This window comes from Canis lupus, chromosome 11 (assembly GCF_048164855.1).
Source record: "Canis lupus baileyi chromosome 11, mCanLup2.hap1, whole genome shotgun sequence".
In the NCBI taxonomy this organism is placed as follows: domain Eukaryota; kingdom Metazoa; phylum Chordata; class Mammalia; order Carnivora; family Canidae; genus Canis; species Canis lupus.
The window spans coordinates 61,262,200-61,277,382 of NC_132848.1; the positions used below are offsets into that span (position 1 = coordinate 61,262,200).

General features: G+C 39.5%; 1 protein-coding gene across 3 annotated transcripts in view; it reads left to right on the forward strand.

Annotated features, from left to right (window-relative positions):
• Positions 1-15,183, forward strand: part of VRK2 (VRK serine/threonine kinase 2) — a 215,714-nt gene that overhangs the window by 90,019 nt on the left and 110,512 nt on the right. Inside the window, exons 1-2 of one of the 3 annotated variants that reach the window (XM_072768452.1) lie at positions 13,911-14,069; positions 15,030-15,141. The gene's annotated coding sequence lies outside the window, so the exon portion shown is untranslated. Of the gene's footprint in view, positions 1-13,910; positions 14,070-15,029; positions 15,142-15,183 lie in introns of those variants that run through there. The other 2 variants (XM_072768448.1, XM_072768449.1) reach the window with 2 other exon arrangements.

Genomic DNA, 15,183 nt, shown 5'->3' on the forward strand with positions numbered 1-15,183 from the left:
TAGTGAATTTAGGTAACCTAGAGTTGTATAGTTGTAAACTTGTATTTAAGCAAAGTAATGTTAAATAATTGTACCATTTATGCAAATTAAGGGTACCTTTTTATTCCTAACATTTTGCCTTCCTACTTGTTTGGCATCTTAATTCCTTCATACTAAAAGCCTAAGAGAACCAATCTGGGATGCCCAGTGACTCAGTAGGATGAGACAAAAACCTTTGAATGGAACCCAAGATATAATGTAAATATCAAATGCCTCTCTGTCCAATCCCATGGACATAAATAAGATCCCATAGTATTTAAATGACATCTAGGGAAATGAGGCAGAAATGAGTAGTGGTGAGAAGACTTCAACGGAGGGAAAGCAACAGCCATTCCTGAGAGCAAAACCTCTAAGGCTGACTGAATAGAAATCCATGCTTGTGTTTTAAACAACACAACAGGGCTTCAGAGTTAAAGGAAACCATTGATTGTATAGTTAGTCAATTATATAAATAAGAAATTACTTTTCATACATCTGAACCAATGGATATAAATAGTGACCCCAGTACAGACAGAAATATTGACAAAACTTTCTCACATGTGCTTCAGGTAGAAAAAGAATACTGGCTCATTCTACAAGATTTATAAAAGTTTAAGTATCCAACATGGGAAGGTGACCAAAGGCAGGATAATAGAAATGGTGACATCGATAAAGAAAAAAGTCTGTGTTCTGAATAGAAATTTACTTGTGTTTCCATGAATATGGTCAATATTTTTAAATAGAAGTTTTAAGTAATGGAATTGAGTGTGGCTAAATTTTTGCAAAATGTGACCAACACTACAGTATTTATCTACATGGTAAAAGAGGGAAATACCATGGCTGGGGCTTTCAAATGAAGAACTGCCTACTAAGGACAGCAGTAACTACCTGTTGTTAAGTAGAACTCAAACAATTCCGTAATATAGGTCTTTAATCTAGATGGGAAATGTCTCAGTACTGTATCTGGGCTCATCAGCCATTTTTTAGAATTCAGAGCAGGAGAAATTGTTTTCTATCTTGAAACTTCTATTGATCCTAATTTAATGCTTTGTACTCCAGGGCTCCCAGAGAGAGGTGACACTTAAAAGGGACAAGTAATAACATCATTTCCTGGTCTTGTCCATAGTTCCTATTTACTATAACTGTATATAAAGGTTAGAATTAGATATTTAAAAATTCCCTTAAAATCCTGAAGAGCTCTGCAGAAACTGATTAATTTCTATTCCAATTATAAACCAAATACAGGAGAAAAATAAAAGGCAAACCTCCAGGCATGAAGTGATCACCATAATTTGCATTCCAATTTTCTTCCACCTTCAATATCTCTCACCTTTCTGGACCACTTTCACCATTCTCCGTCTTTGGATTAAAGTCTCAGAAATCTCTGATTTTCCCCTCTAATGTCGCTTAGGTGGGACCATTTTGCTGTGTTGTCAATTCAAGTAGAACTGACTTTTACAAAAGGAATTTTTATTAACATTATAGAAGAAAGTGTTTTTACATTGACCAAATGTAGACTTGATCAAAAGCAAGTAGTATGACTCACAGAGCTTGGGAGATCCTGCCCTGCCCTGTTTCCTTGTCTTTTGCATTTTTTCTCATGACCAGATTAAATTATTTGAACTGCTAGGCTAAGACAGACATAGGCTGCTCCCTTGTCACACTGAGGTTCTTAGGAATTTTTGTTTGTTTGATTTTGTATCAGAACCCATTTTGGTTCTGGGTTCTATTGAGCTCCTGGTCTACAGTTATCTTTCACTGTTGACTGTTACCTTTTATAGTCATCTGACTTTTCCTAAGGTATCTGGATGGAGAAGGCCCATCCCTATCTAGCCCAAAACAATGCTTTTTGAGGTTCTGAAAGAAACACCCCCACATAGCACTTACCACTGTTTCATGCCTTTTCTAAATATTATTGGAGTTCTAGAGTCATTGGTTTGGTATTCTAGTCCAAACATGTGAATGATCAGACCTTCAGATGATTCTGGTACTCAAGCTGAGAGTCACTCCCAGCTTGCAAATCATCCCCGCAGGAATGAGCCATCCTCTCCGTGCCTTTTCCAAGCTGCTGACACACAGAATGTATGAGCATAATAACATAGCTGTGGTTTTATGCCACTAAGTTTGGAGTGTTTGTCACTCCAAATGGTAACTGAAACAACTGGGGGTATAAATTTTGGAGTTCATAACACATACATTGCATTTAAAGCCTTGGGATGAGATGGAATGAAAAAAGATCAATGTATGTGCCCTGAGCAGAGACTGAGCAGAGACAGACTAAGCGCAGCAGATTTAGAAGGAATAGCCAGTGGGCTGAAAGAGCACCCAAAAACTATGGTGTCATGAAAGTGCAAGGAAGAGAGAACTGAGATAGGAAGTGATGCATTTTTTGATAAGGATACCAAGAATATGATTGTCAATTTCCTTCCTTCCCTCAGAGTGACTGACTTCAGATGGTTGGCTTCAGTAGGAATGGAGAGAAAAAAAAAAATCATTGGCAGGTCAAATAAAGATAACTTTAAACACATTTTGAAATGATATTTAAAATAATTACTTAGACTTCCAATCATTAATGCTCACCACCAGCATCTTCTAGCTGTAATTTCCATAATTAATGTGTAATCCAAATGATAGCCAGGTGCTTCCCGGTTCTTCAAGATCTAGACAAAAGGAACTTAAGGCCCTTTCCTAAGTTTTCTGTAGACTTTCTCCATAAAAACACCTTGTGTTTCTATTCTTGTGGCTACCTTGGACTACTGCTTCTTCATGTGCCATCTCTGATCTAAGTCAAACATGCACGGATATGGAACATGGACTCTTCAAGTTACACACTCATTCATACAAACTGAAAAAAGTGAAAAGAAGGTGGAAGAGGAGTTAAGATCATAGCAACGCAAACAACTTGGAGTGGAACAGTTGACATTAGTCTATTATATAATTATATATAATATTATATAATATATATATATATAATTTAAGTTCAATTTGCTAACATATAGTATAACACCCTAGATATCAGGTCTTGGTTAATTCTTTGCCCATCCTACATGCAGTTTACCTCCTCTGGCATCCAGTCTCACACCATCTCTCAGGTTGATCTCTCTTCCACCGTCTATCTTGCTTCCTCCTCTTTCCTCCTGGAAAATTCTAGGAACACCACATCATTTTTGAATTCTACAGAGCAAATTTCCCTTCAAGGTGTTCAGCAAATGAAATTCCCTTCCACAGGAGGTGGTATGGTTATGAATAGATAGAAACCCTGCTCTTACTTTTGCTTCATTTTTAATGTTTTTTCCCCCAGGTTTTGGTTACTTTACTCAGAAAGTTTTCCTGGTGTATGTTCTGACTTTTGCATATTTGAAAATATTGCTATTTTTGCCTTCATGCATAAGGATAACTTGACTGTTTTAGCATTCTAAAGTCACAGTCATTTTATTTACAACTCTGTGGTTGACACTCCTTTTCCTTCTTTCACTTCGTGTCATAGAGAAAAATCTTTGCGGGCAATCTAATTTTGCAAGGAAGTAGATTTTTGCACTAAAATTTTTGAATGTTTTCCCTCATCATTAAAGTTTATTATTTATCCATTCCTTTGAATTTTAAAATAATTTTATATGTTTATCTTCTATGTAACTGATTTTGCTTTTTTGGATATAACAGATTGGGTTAATTTCATCTTTGGTTTATAATTTAGAGTTATGTTATTTATCTCTCTTTCTTTGGGTGTGAGTTTTTTTTTCTAGAATATTTGTGGTAGTCAGAATAATGACCTCCATCTCCAAAGATCTCAATGCTTTAATCCCTGGAAACCAACCTGAGACTATGTTACTTTATGTGGCAGAAAACATTTTGCAGATATGATTCTGTTAAGGATCTTGAGATAGGAAGATCATCCAGGATTATCTGGGTGAGCTGAATTTAAGCAAAAGGATCCTTCTAAGAGGAAGCAGAAGATTAGACTGAGAGAGAAATATTGAAAGATGCTCCTATGCTACTGGCTTCGAAGATGGAGTAGGAGCCACAAGACAAGGAAATTGCAGGCAGCATGCAGAAGCCAGAAAAGTTCTAGTGGTTCTAGAAAGAACAGAGACCTACTGACACCTTGATTTTAGAATTTCTAACCTCCAGCCTGGTAACAGAATACATTTTATTATTGAAGTCATAATTTTGTGGTAATTTGTTAAACAGTAATAGGAAACTAATACGTATTATCCTCAATTACATAGTTAAAAATCTCTTATTTGATTTTATTGTACATATGAATAAAAAATTTATAATGGTCTTGTTTATTGTAATAATTTTATTTTTAAAAGAAGGTAGTTTTGATTTTTCAAAGAAGGAATGGAGTCTAAATTATAGACTCTATCCTAAAATGTGGTAATTTTTCTAGTTTGGCATCTACAGAGGGCTCTCTGTGCTTTCCTAATCTTGTTTTATGAGACAAATAGAAACAGAAATAATTTTTAATCTGGTATGATTTTCCTGCTAGTATCCTTCCTGTCTAGATCTAGTGATAAATGGAAAAAGTTATAACATAGTGGTGTAATTCTGATGTCTTTCCAAATCTCAAGGTTTCTGGAACAACTCTTTCCTCTCTTATAGAAATAAAGTAATTCAAGCTCTGATCCAACATGAGTGCAGATAATGTAGTTGTTTCTCAAATAATTCCTGACGATTCCAGGTAAGTTCTTATAAATTTTAATGACCACTTGCTACCTATCACTATGAATCACTTAGAGAATAATCAATTACTCAGGAGCTAACTGTGATCTTAAAATGTAGATAGTATCAGATCATTCCCTTGTTCAAATTCTTCAGCAGCTCCTCATTTCACTTAGGAAAAAGACAAAAATGTTTAGACTCACAAACTGTAGCATTATTTGTTCTCTGCCTACGTCTCCAGGACCATCCACTACCATTATCTCTTAACCATCGTCCTCTTGGGGTCTGGAACACACCAGCTTTCTTCCTGCCTCAGGACTGTGCATACATCCTTCTCTCCTTGGAGTGTGCTTCCTTCTTCCTTCTGCCTCCTGACAACCCATCATCCTGCAGGTCTCTTGTCAAGTGCCATTCCCTCAAAGGTTTCCCATGACCTTGCCTGCCAGTTGGAATGAGCTCTTCCTGGTACAGGGTCTAAGAGAATCCTATAAATTTTCTCAATGATTATTTAATATCTGTCCCCTCCAAAAGCTCTGACTTGAGGAAGGCAAGGACTCTGTCTTTTGATATAATCTATCTCCAGAGCCAAGCTCAAGTAATATTCGAGTAAGTGAAGGAATCTCCATTGCTTTCTGGCTTCTACATGGGGACTTCTGGCCATTTCATTTCACCCTCTGTTTTATTCTATTAATGTGTCTTAGCCTCAGAGCATGTCCACAAACTCTCATCTTTGTTTCTCTATCCCTATGTCAATGCTAAAGGAAGGCTGACACCAGGTTGCAAAGTTGGCTGTTTTTTTTTTAACTTCATTTATTCATTCAGAATATTTACTGAGCAGTTATACATCAAGCACTATTATAAATGTTTGATGGTTCTGTCTTGGTGCAGGGTGCTATGTTGCCAGCCCACTGCTCCATGAGGCCTTGCGGTACCAATGATATGATCTAGATGTTTGTACCATTATCGTTGAGGTTGTGATCCTGATGATGCAATGCATGGATTTCACTCTCAACCTTAATACCTTCACATTTCAAAGCTGGTGGTATTAATTGGTCAGTGTTTCATTTATTGCATTATTATTTTAGTATTATTTATTTTTATTTTATTATTATTTTTTTAAATTGTATTTAAATTCAATTAATTAACATATAACGTATTATTGGTTTCAGAGATAGAGGTCAGTGATTCATCAGTCTTATGTAACAGCCAGTGCTCATTACATCACATGTTCTTTTTTTTTTTTAAAAGATTTTGTTTATTCATGAGAGACAGAGAGAGAGAGAGAGAGGCAGAGGGAGAAGCAGGCTCCATGCAGGGAGCCTGACATGGGACTCCATCCCAGGTCTCCAGGATCAGGCCCTGGGCTGAAGGCGGTGCTAAACCGCTGAGCCACCTGGGCTGCCCTCACATGTTCTTCCTAATGCCCATCACCCAGTTTACCCTGTCCCCCACCCCTCTCCCCTCCAACAACATTGCTCTTTTAAAAGAGGATGTTTGGCATTGATACTCCACGCTATCCTTCAATGTAGATCCACCTGTATAACTTTTAACAGAAATGCCTCCAAGTTTCTTTGTATGGCCAGTATTCATTTTTACTTTGGTGCTAATGTAGAATTGTTTTTCCTCTTTCCACTTTAAAAATATATTGGGCATTGTGATTAGAATTTGAGGGCAGGGAAATAAAAATCTGCTCTTGTCATTATCTTGCCCAGAAGCTTCCAAAGGTTTCTTCACCAAACTATGGTCTCTATACACTCTCTCTTGCCTGTTGTCTATCAGTTTATTTTTGTTATGAGTAGGGACTGAATTCCAGGAAATTATTATGTATATTAAAAACTCAAGAGTATCCATAGAGCATGAAATATCCTGTAATAGATTGTCCAGATAGCTTCAGAGGAAGATTTCATGAAGCTAGTAACATTTGCATTTCATAGTTGATTGAGTACCCTTGTGAAATGAACGAGCACTGTCGTGAATGCTTCACACTGTTGATTCACTCCAATATATTGGCATTTGAATGTTCATCTCCCCTATCAAATCAATTCAGCATTACTAACTTCACTTCGAGGGAATGGGATTTTTGTAGCCTTCTTCTCCATAACTTGGCAGAAGAGAAGGAAGCTCCATGAGATATAAAAGAGTGTTAGAATTCCTCCATTTTATTAGTGAATTCAAGTAGCATCAGATGAAACCCAACCACATATCTGTGAAAATATGAAACACTAGGTATGGATAGCATTCAGGTATAAAATGAGATTACTGTGTAAAAAACACTATCCTCAAAATAGATTTGTTCTTTTGAACTGAATCATTGGAGAATAATATTGGAAAGAAGAACTTCCAACACTGGTTAGGGCTGTTACCCATTAGAATGACTTCATAGATGTGGCTTATAAATATCCTCTTAAACATCCTTGAATTTTTCTCCTATACTCCAGAGATAGCTAAATAAAGCATGGTCTTTCCAGAACAGAGATCAACACAATATATCATTAATTTTATACAAATTTAATCATTAATTTTATACAACTGCTTCCTTGAAGTGGTTCCAATTATGATCGTTTCTTGTCCAGTATAATCCTAAACAAAAAGTTAGAATATATGTAACATTGAATTTCATTTTCCACCAAGAAAAGGGAATATATTTGGGATATTAACTTTATTAATATAATATTAAGGGATTTAATTTTATTATTTGATTTATTATTTGTGGACATATTGACAGATGACATTTTAAATTATTTTTTTGTATCCTCGTCTTTCACTTATATGGACAATCAAGAACTACAATTTTGAAACAATAAGTTGAAATGGTCTTAAAATGGATAATGCAAAGGACACAGATATTTGAACCCTTCATATTGAAGAAGAAAATATATACCCTTTTAAACTATAAAGTGCCTATATTCTACTGGATACTTAATTATCTTCTCTTAGAACTTAAAAAAAAAAATGTGATCAGGCAGTGGGTGTAACATTGATTTCATTTTATAGAGATAACATGCATGGATTTTTCTTTGTTGTAGTAGGTAAAGTATGGTATAAGTCTGAAATAAAATATTAATATACTCCTATCTTTCCTATTCCACATCCTGAGATAACTCAATGTTATCAGTATCGGGATGGTGTCTATTCTCCACATCCTTTTCTATGTTCATACCAATAAAATTATTAATACAAACTTTATACATATATATGTGAAAGTATACGTGAAATATGTAAAAATATCTAAGACGATATAAGAAATAAATGAAATCTATTATAAAATTATTATAATCTGAAGAATATGGCATGGGCTGAGGAATAGATCTTTCACATACACAGCTCTCTATACTCTGGATGACTAACACACGTGAACATTTAGGGTTGGTCTCCGGCTTGAGTTGCCAGTGATTCTCCATCGTCTGTAGTAACACTGTCTAGCAGAACTTTCTATGATGGTAGAAATATTCTATAACTTGTTCTGTCCAATAAGGTAGCCGCTAGCTACGTGCAGCCACTGGGCACTTGAAATGTGGCTCATGAAACTAAAGTACTGAATCTTTAATTGTGTTTAATTTCAGTTAATTGAAATGTAAATGGTCACAAGTGATTTGTGGCTCCAGGACTGGATTGGACAATTTTATAACTTCAAACCCAAACTCCTTGTTAAGCATTTAAGAACCTCCGTAATTTTATCTCAACCTAGGCTCAAAGCTTATAAGGCCTAAGAATAAAAACTGAAGAGGGTTGTGCTGGTAGTACGTGAAAGGCAAGCCCAAAAGCATGGCTGACATCACTCGTGGGTAAACTGCCCTCACCTCGCCTTTGAATACATCATCAACTCTATTCTTGTTGAAAGCCCAGCTTCTGCTTAAAAATCATTCAGCTAGTTCCCCTTCCTCTTTTTCAAGCTCATGTTTTTGATTACCACAGGCATGTTAGGAAGAAAGAGGAAGTAAAGTGTGAATATAGTCTTATGGTTAATTAAGCTTTTATGATGCTTGTATCAGGGGAATGGACAGGGTAGGACTAACATCATTTTGGCTAGCTGTATTAGATTTTACCACGTTCAGTTGTTTGAGAGATAATTTGGTACATATTTACCTCCAATTGTTTGGCAGCAGGGCTCTACTAACTAATATCTCTGGAAAAGATTTTATCAAGCCTGTGGACATATTGACAGATGACATTTTAAATTATTTTTTTGTATCCTCGTCTTTCACTTATATGGACAATCAAGAACTACAATTTTGAAACAATAAGTTGAAATGGTCTTAAAATGGATAATGCAAAGGACACAGATATTTGGTCTGATTGTATATCTGATAGCTTTGAGATTCCACTTATCTGAATACTATTATTTTCAAAGTTTCTATGTCATAACTGCTTAGCTCTCCAGGGATTGTGTGTTTATGAGTGCAAATGGCCTCCTGGATTTTTATAAAACAAAAACTAGCTCTTCTTTGGCAGGCAAAATGTTTCCAGTGAAGTGATCTCCTTTTTTTCACATTAAATTACAAAGATTGGATTTTTCTAAATGTTTTGTCTATGCAACATCTTTAACACTTTAATTGATTTGAAATGATCTTGGCCTTGTAAGGTGTGCTCACTGAATGGCTAGGTTTTTCTTTTTGATTTGAACAAGTATAAGCATTTCATAGCACCTGGTTCTTTGAAAAGCAGAATCCAAGCCATACCTACAATGTTGGCACACCGCCAAGAAAGTCCTTTTGTGTGTGTGTGTGTGTTTGTGGTGAATCACTCATAGTCTGTAAGATCTATCAAAATAGCTTTGTTTGAAAGCCTTGTTTTCCCTATTTTTTTTTCTGATGACTCATACTTCAGTGCTTCATGTCTAGATTCTCTTTTCTTTCTTGTTTCTCATCATGTTCATTCAGAAGACGCTCTTTCACTAGTTCCAAAATTTGTATTTCTATATTCTGTCAGTTTTCATCTTGAAACATACACACAGCAATATGCTCTGAATCATAAAATTCTGCATTAAAACCCAACACTTAAGAAAACCCCACATATTCTCAATACAGGTTTACCTGCACTTCTGTTCCCATTTTTATTTATGACAAATTTATTAACATTTTAAATTCATTGCCACTTGAAACTTTATTTCATCTGTTAGGAAGATTTTGGCTGCAAGAAACAAAAAAAAAATCAATGCTAAGAGGCTTAAGCAATAAGGACATTTAACACTTCACAGAAGAATATGAAAAGTATGGTGGCTTCAGTGTCAGTTGAATGAGTGATTCAATGAAAGTCTCAACAAATCAGGTTCTTCCCGTCATTCTCCTCAGCCATTCTTTTCTTTTAAGTCAATTTCACTGAGGCATAATTTACATATCATAAAATTCATTAATCTTAAGTGTACAGTTAGAGGAGTTTTTACAGATGTATACTCATGTAATCATCATTACAATCAAGAAATTAAACATGTCTGTCATTCCAAAAAGTTCTACTAGCCCCTTTGGAATCAGTCCACCACTTCAAACCAATTCTTGGGAGTTTCAGAGGAATTTTATGATATGTATTCTTTTATGTTTTCTTTCCTTTACACAGCGCTGCGCTTTTGGGATCCATCCAGATTATTGCTTGTGTTAGTAGTTTGTCCCTTTTTATTGCTGAGTGATATTCCATTGTGTAGGAGATATATTATATACCACAATCTGTTTATCCATTTACTTCTGGATGGGAATTTGAGCTGTTTTCAATTTTTGGCTATTACCTAAGAAGCTGCTATAAACATCTACATACAAGTCTTTGTGTAGATATAGGTTTACATTTCTCTTAAATATCTAGGAACATGAATGCTGGGTTGTATGCTAATTATACATTTAATATATTAAGAAACTGACAAATTGCTTTCTGAAGTGGCTGTAGCACTTTGGATCCCCATGAGCGAAGAAAGAGAATGTCTGTTTTTTCATATATCTACCAAAACTTGGTATCTTAACAGGGCTTTTTGAAGATCAAATGTTTTTAATTTTGATGAAATTAATTTATCAAGTTCTTCCTTTAGGCTTTCAGCTTCTTTGGGAACATTCTAATTATATAAACTCAAAGATCACAAAGATTTATCAATTCTAAGACCATAAAGGGTTTCTCCTAGGCCTTCTTCCAAAAGTTTTATAGTTTTAGCTCTTGCATATAGATTTAGGTCCACGATCAATTTTGAGTCAAGTTCTAAATGAGGTGTGAGTTAAGGGTTGGGTTTCTCTTTTCTTCTTCCTTTTCTTTTTGGTTATGTGAGTAAATATCCTAAGCTCACTTGTTGGACATTTTGACATTTGTGGTGTATTTGATTTATAATTTGTACCCCTATGTTCACAAGATGACTGGAGAAATTTTAGACATCACATCAGGAATGGTATCCAGAAGAGAACATTTCTTTATATAAGTATCCAGAAAACTTTTCTTTGCCTCTACCTGTATTTCATATATACATACTGTCTAAACCAATCACTGGGAAAGGAATGGTATCATCATGATTCCTTTTATTCATTTAACAGGAAAATGGTGTGTTTTCTCTATTTGTATCATAGGGACTGGGAATATATTAGTGACTCAAAGAGTAAAAAATGTTGCCTTCCCATGGAACATACAATTTACTGAGGAAGACTATTTGTCTATTTTCTGAATAAAGAAGTTACCTGTATAATATGTTGTTGTACAACACTAAGTACTGAGAGGACAAAAGGAAAGGGGGCTATGAAGTATTGTTGGTAGATTAGAATTTGAGTTGGGTTGGTGAAACAAAAAGGTCTCCCTGAGTTGTCTTTCGAATAAAGACCTGAAGAAAGTGATAGAGTAAGGCCATAGAGATACTCTGACCTTTACAGAATTTGGTAATAGTGGATTTTGGTCATCATAACTTGGTGGAGAGAGACTGCTAGGGAGGCCAGGGATGCTGCTAAATATCCTATCTACGGGAGACAGCCCACCTCTGGACAACCCCCAACACCCAACAAGGAAGCATCTGGTCCAAATGTCAATATTGTCAGGGTTGAAAAACACTGTTTTAAGTCACAGTAAGGATTGGCTTTTATTGAATAACTTGGAATGACACTAAAGTGTTTTTAACAGAGGAAGGATGTAATTTAGGCTTCTAAAAATATCATTTAGCTGTTTGCTAAAGACTGTAGGCATTGAAGGGTAGAAAACAAGACAGCATTTAGAAAGGTACAACAGTTATCCAGGAAACACATGATGGTTTGAACCAGGATGGTGGCAGTAGGGGTGATGAGAAATGATGGATTCTGGATGTAATTTGAAGGTTGAGCTAACAGAATTTGCCAAGTACCCCAGACTAAATGTGTGCCCCCACATTCCTATGTTGAAACCTAATCCCCAATCTAATGGTGTGAAGAGATAGGGTCCTGGAGGTGATTAGGTCATAACCTTCCTAGCCTTAAGAACCGTGAGAAATAAATTTCTGTTGTTTTAGAGCCACCAAGTCTATGGTGTTTTGGTTTAGTAGCCTGAACAGACAAAGACACAACGATATCCTCTATATAAGTATGAAGGCAAGAGCCATGTATGACCCCCTCAGGAGTAACCTATTGTGGTTGGTGCTGGAGCTGCATCTTCCCAAAGAAATTAACCTGGGAAAGTGGGTAGAAACATGAATCAATCTGGAATGTGAGAAAAAAAATACCCATATGGATGTTTGGCTAGGCAACCGATAGCTTCTATAATATATATATGTCTTATGGAAATAGGAATGGACATTATTGGATTACTGAAGGACTACCTTAAAAAATGCAATTATTCTACAGGCAGACTACTGAATTTCTTTATAAAGGCTCTTAAATCCATAGCACCAAGTGCTTAAGAAATGTTTTCTGATGTCATCTTTCATTTGGTGGTAGATGTAGGAAGTCCTAAAACCTTATTCCATCAGAGTCACTCAAGGTCTTTGATTTTCCTTTCAGTTTGCATCCCACGTTAATTACTGGCTTCCTACATAGGATGTTGACATATTGTTTAACGATCGTTTTGGGGGCATTTATTTTGTCTACAGTGAAATATTAGAGGCTCACTAGGAGTCTTTGTTATGTGTTAGGAAACCACTTAATTCATTTCTCTCACTTAAGTATCATCACAATTTTATAACTAATAGCCTGCTCAAGGTCCTCTTTGACCAAACTCGACTCAGGCTCTCCAGAACTCCTTTTCAACCGGGGATGGCTTTGGACTCCCATGTTCTCTCTACATTGTCCACTTTTGGTGAGGATCCTGCTAAGGCAGGCCCAAATCTCCCATCTAACCACAACCCTCTGTATCTGAGTTCTCCATCCTCCCCCAGCCCCCAGGCGAGTTCTGATCGCCCTGGCCCGTCTTGTCTTCAGCAAGAATCCGGTTAGCTCAGTGTAGCCAGACTGCTCCCCTCATCTCTGACATTTCCTCAATAATGTTCCATGCCCTGACCCCCCGACCCCCACCCCACCCCTACTTGGCCATAAAGGCCCACTTTGTGCTGTCTCCGGCACTGAATGCAGCTTGCTCCTATTGCAATAGTTTGGAATAAAGTTTTCTTTACCATTTTGACAAGTGTCATTACAATACTTTTTCTTTCACATCCCTTATAACCTAAATAAGAACTACGGTTATTTCCAGTCTGCAAAAAAAAAAAAAAAAAAAAAGCCACCTGAATTTCTGTAAAGTGATTACGTTGAGCGAAGGTTATCCCAGCAGTTGCCTGAGAACTGGACCTCGGTGGGCCCCGGGGTCTCCCAGGCTTCTGGCCGCAGGGGCCGGGCCCGCCGCACTCGCCGGGGTGCGGGTCAGAAAGGGCTCGCGCGCGGGTTTGGAGCCCCAGGTCCCGGGAGAGCGCGGGACCCGAGTCCGCCTGCACCGATGCACCGCGGGGACCCGACGGCCCAGCCTGCAGCCCCCGGCGGGCCGCCTCGAGCACCAAGGCGGCGCCCTCTCCGCGCAGCCCCGTCCCCCGGCGCCCGGGCGCGGAGCACGCGGCTGGGGGCGGGCGCGCGGACGTCAGCCGGGCCCTTCCGAGGGCCGGCGCGGGCGGGACCCGCCTCCCCGCGGGATTGGAGGCCCGCGGCCCCGCCCGGCCCCAGGAGCCCGCCCGCCCCGCTTCCCGGGCCCCGGGCGCCGCGCTCTCCGCCCGCCCCGCAGCCCCGCCGCCCCGCCGCCCCGCGAGGAGCCGCCGTCGGAGCGAGCGCCCGACCTCCCGGGCCGCGCAGGCCCCGCTTCCGCGCCTGGTCGCCCGCCGGGTCCTAAGTCCCACCGGCCGCCGTCGGAGCGAGCGCCCGACCTCCCCGGCCGCGCAGGCCCCGCTTCCGCGCCTGGTCGCCCGCCGGGTCCTAAGTCCCGCCATCCGGCGCCCCCTTCGCCTCTCGGCCGCCCCGAGCTCGGGCCGGGTCCGCCTGCAGCCGGTGCGGAGGGAGCTTGGGGCGGGCGGGAGGGGAGGGAGGGGTTGCAGACGCCGGGGGCTCGCGGGGTGGGGGCTGGGCCGCCTTGGGCCCCGCGCCCCGGCCCCGCGCGTGCTCAGGCCTCGGGACCCCCGGGAAGGGACCCGAAGCGGAGGGGCCGCCGCCCGGGGCCGCGCCCAGGAGGTGCAGTTGAGCGGCCCCTTCCAGCTGCGAGTTCCGATGCCCCCGGGCTGTGCTGTGCCCCCGCTGAAAAGTTGTTCTTTGCAGACTTTAGGTTTTCAGTCCGCAAATAGGTATTGGATGTCAGTATGTATAAAGCATCGGGGGGGGGGGGGCCTCCCCCCCAAACACCCCCCCCCCAAACGCCTTGAGGCCCTGCTGCCCTCTTGGAGGGCCTTGGTTTAAGTGAAGGAGGGAAGCCTCATTAAAGGAACAGAAACTTTGACAAAATTGGGAAGATCATACAGCGAAAACTTTACATGAACTTCCAGCTCGGTAGCATTCAGCCAGTGCTGCTAATTTTTTTTTTTTTTTTTTTTTTGGAAATTCTTAGAGGATTGCAGTGAACCCTCGCATTTAAATTAGTTTCAGGAAGAGGAGCTGTGTGTGTGTGTGTGTGTGTCCCTATACAGTTTTCTCTTCCAGCCAAAAGTCTTTCATTGTGAAATTACACAAACCTGTGATTACTTATTATTGATTAATTCCCTAAGGCAGGGCAATTTTCACTTTGGTGAGGATGGGGGAGACACAGGGTATGAAGAAACAAGAGTAGAGGGCCGGCCTTGAAGCTGCCTGGTGGCCTCGTGCTCTGAGAAGTCATATGTCCTTGGCAATTCCAGGCTCATTTAACAGATATTTTCCTGAGTACCTCCTCTGTGTCGGTAGTGTGACCTGCTGTGCTTGGTGATGGTCTTTGTTGCCATTGCCCGTGCTTTCCTAATCCAAAGCTGTATTCTCTCCTAGTGGCCAAAGACCTCACCTTTGATGCTTAACATTTCTCAGTGAAAGGAGTATTTGCACGTATATGAAACTTATTTTCTCTTCGTCCTCCGGAATTGCAAACTCATTTCTTAAGGTATGTTTTGCACCGTTAGTAGGTATTCTAGACTCCCCTGAA